Source organism: Dromiciops gliroides, chromosome 5 (assembly GCF_019393635.1).
Source record: "Dromiciops gliroides isolate mDroGli1 chromosome 5, mDroGli1.pri, whole genome shotgun sequence".
NCBI lineage: Eukaryota > Metazoa > Chordata > Mammalia > Microbiotheria > Microbiotheriidae > Dromiciops > Dromiciops gliroides.
The window spans coordinates 230,324,779-230,328,786 of NC_057865.1; the positions used below are offsets into that span (position 1 = coordinate 230,324,779).

At 41.3% G+C, this 4,008-nt stretch overlaps 1 pseudogene; it reads right to left on the reverse strand.

Moving 5' to 3' along the window:
• Nucleotides 1-1,143: 1,143 nt before the first annotated feature.
• On the reverse strand, nucleotides 1,144-3,391 carry LOC122728327 (annotated as a pseudogene).
• Between the last annotated feature and the right edge of the window lie 617 nt (nucleotides 3,392-4,008).

The window sequence follows — 4,008 nt, forward strand, 5'->3', positions numbered from 1 at the left end:
AAGTAGAGGAGAGATGGTGGAGGTGGAAAGCAATGAGTGGAGAACTATTAGTTAAAGAACTGTCATTTCTGAATTGGCTTTAGGTGACTGGGAAGGAAAAAGGTACTCTTTAGGCAAGAGTAAATATATCTCCTGACTCTTTGTCATTGAATACATTGAAGGCAATAAAAATCAGTGGGGATCAATGACAGGAATTTTCTTTGTCTTTTCAACAAGTTACCAGAACAAATGTATACCACCATAGTCAGCTGATCTTCAAACAAACTAGGCTCCATGCCTTGTAATATCATCAGGTTGATTGGAGGGCTCAAATTAATTAAGGCTTCTCAAAAACCTGTCATATCCACTTTACTTAAAGGAAACAGTATCTACAGATCTAAATAAATGTATGCAAAAAATATATGTTGTTGGTCTGGAATGTTGAGCAGTGTGGCTTGTCTCCCTTCACATCCCCTACAAGTTTCTGGGTATCTTTGTGTTCAGTCATGTTGATAGCAATTTTTCATTGGGTTTCTTTAAAATTTCTTCCTCCTTTAAAGGACATTTTTACATTTAGAGATTTACTGGGGCATCTGTAAGGGACCTAGCCTCATCTAGAGCTTAATGCACCACCATCTTAGCTTGAAGTAATTTCCTTTTTGAATCTCTATTTTTTTGGGTTTTTAATGTAAATAATAATTAGTAATTTATAAATAAACAAATAATTTAATGTATATTTTTGTTATTTGTCATATTGTTTTTTGAGGAGCCATACGGGTTAAGTGACTTGCCCAGGGTCACATGGCTAGTAAGTGTCAAGTGTCTGAGGCTGGATTTGAAATCAGGTCCTCTTGAATCTAAGGCAGGTGCTTTATCCAATTTGCCACATAGCTGCCTCCTATTTGTCATTCATTCTTTTTTTATGCTGCCAATTTTAAATAGATTTTATTCTCCAGGACAAGAATTGCATTTCCACTTGTTTACAGTATTGATAAAGTGCAATGTTGTTCACTTCTCTCCCTCTGCCCACATTCAAGTATTCAGAATGCCCAGATTTTTTGCAGTAGCTTAAATGTTATCTTTTAAACTGCTACTGCCTTGGCTACAAATTTGAGTCCTTCAATTTTTGAGAAGCTGTGTGGAATGCTCCTTTTTCTGGTGAGTTTAGTCAACCTCTTCAGTGGTAGGTTCAGAAGAGGCACCTCCAGATGGGGCTGTTCCACCCCCTGGGAACCCACCAGGCATGCCTCCTGGAGTGCCTCCTGCATTCAGCTTAGGAATGATGGGGTTGCAGACATTCTCCAGTTCTTTCTGCTGATGCTCATATTCTTCCTTCTCAGCAGTCTGGTTCTTATCCAGCCAGTTGATTATTTCATTATATTTGTCAAGGATCTTGTTTGTCTTCATCACCAATCTTTCCTTTCAGTTTCTCATCTTCAACAATAGCCTTCATGTTGAAAGCATAAGATTGGAGAGAATTTTTGGAAGAAACTTTGTCTCTCTGCTTCTCATCCTCAGCCTTATATTTCTCAGCCTCCTGGACCATATGTTCAATGTTTTCTTTGCTCAGACGGTCCTGTATCATTGGTGATGGTGATCTTGTTCTCCTTGCCTGTGCGTTTATCCACAGCAGAAACATTGAGGATGGGGTAGCTAGGTGGTGCAGTGGAAAAAGCACCGGCCCTGGATTCAGGAGGACCTGAGTTCAAATCCGGTCTCAGACACTTAACACTTACTAGCTGTGTGACTCTGGGCAAGTAACAACCCCAATTGCCTCACCAAAAAAAAAAGAAAGAAAGAAAGAAAGAAAAATGAAACACTGAGGATGCCATTTGCATCTATGTCAAATGTTATTTCAATCTGAGGGACACCCCTAGGTGCTGGGGGGATTCCTGTGAGCTCAAACTTGCCAAGCAGGCTGTTCTCCTTGGTCATTGCTCTCTTGCCTTCATAAACCTAAATAAGCACACCAGATTGCTTGTCAGAATAGGTAGTAAAGGTCTGTGTCTGCTTGGTGGGGATGGTGGTATTACGTTTGATCAGAACTGTCATAACTCCAAAAGCAGTCTCAATTCCAAGGGAAAGAGGAGTGACATCCAACAGCAGCAAGTCCTGCACATTCTCAGATTTATCTCCAGACAAAATTGCAGGCTGGACAGCTGCACCATAGGCAACAGCCTCATCAGGGTTTATACTCTTATTCAGCTCCTTGTCATTGAAGAAGTCATGCAGAAGCTTCTGGATTTGGGGAATTCAAGTGGAACTATCCACCACAACAATGTCATGAATCTGTGATTTATCTAGCTTGGCATCTCTTAGGGCTTTTTCCACAGGGTCCAGTGTGTTTCAAAAGAGATCGGCATTCAGCTCTTCGAAATGGGCTCAGGTGATTGAGGTATACAAGTCGATACCTTCATAGAGAGAATCAATTTCAATACTGGCCTGGGTACTGGAAGAGAGGGTGCACTTTGCATGTTCATAAGCAGTGCACAGATGTCAAACAGACCTCTTGTTCTCACTGATGCCCTTCTTGTGGTTGCATTTGAACTCGGCAATGAAATAGTTGATCATGCGGTTATCAAAGTCCTCCCCACCCAAGTGGGTGTCCCCAGCTGTGGACTTGACCTCAAAGATGCCATTTTCAATGGTAAGAATGGAGACATCAAAAGTACCACCTCCAAGGTCAAAGATCAACAGATTTCTCTCAGCACCAACCTTTTTGTCCAAGCCATAAACAATAGCAGCAGCAGTTGGCTCCTTGATGATTCTGAGCACATTTAAACCAGCAATGGTTCCAGCATCTTTGGTGTTCTGACATTGGGAATCATTGAAATAGGCTGGTACTGTGGCCACAGCATTTGTGATAGTCTTTCTAAGGTAAGCTTCTACAGTTTCTTTTATCTTAGTCAAGACCATAGAAAATACTTCTTCTGGATAGAAACTTTTGGTCTCCCCTTTGTACTCCACTTGGACCTTAAGCCTGCCTGCATCATTCACCACCATGACAGGACAATACTTCATGTATGACTGTATAACTGCATCATCAGGGGCAGCTAGCTGGCACAGTGGATAGAGCACTGGCCTTGGAGTCAGGAAGACCTGAGTTCAAATCTGGTCTCAGACACTTAACACTTACTAGCTGTGTGACCCTAAGGTCACTTAACCCCAATTGCCTCACTAAAAAAACAAACAAACAAACAAATAACTGCATCATCAAATCAGACATTTGGCATAAAAAAACTGTGTTGGTGGGGTTCATTGCCACTTGATTCTTTGCCACATCACCACGTAGCTTGGAGTGGTCCTGTTTCCTTGGTCATTAGCAATGATCTCCACTTTCCCATTGTTGGAAAACTCCCACACAGAAGTAAGTGGTGCCAAGATCAATGCAAACTATGGGTCCCTTTGACATGGTTGCTGGGGAATTGGGGAGTCATAGCTGAGAGCTGTGGAGGAAGGAGGGCTTCTGGTGTGCTGAGTAGCTTGTCATTCATTCTTGAAAAGGACCATGACATTGGGGTGATGTCATGACCTGCTGTGAGCTGGATTGAAGTGAGGGAGGGCACTCTCTCCTCCAGGGCCATCTAGGTTCAGTGGCAAGATATATATCAGGATGACTGGAGATGGCCCTGAATATTTAAGGTAATTGGGGTTAAGTGACTTGCCCAGGATCACACAGCTAGTAAGTGTCTGAGGTCATATTTGAACTCAGGTTCTCAGAACTTCAGGGCCAGTGCTCTGTCCGCCATGACACCTAGCTGTCCCTAGACCTGAGTTCTTATAATTACATATAATAATTATTACTTTTAATGTATTTTACTTTTTAATTTATGGAATAAAACAAGCATTCCTATAATATAATACAGTAAAAAGAACATTTCACATGAACCTGCAAATGAATATAATTGCATGAATATAATTCTTCTAAATAGAAATTATATGTCTTGGGGAACAGGTAAACTGAATGAAAAAATGGAACCATTATCTCATCAGTACTAACATTTTCCCTTACGTCTAGCCACAAGGAAG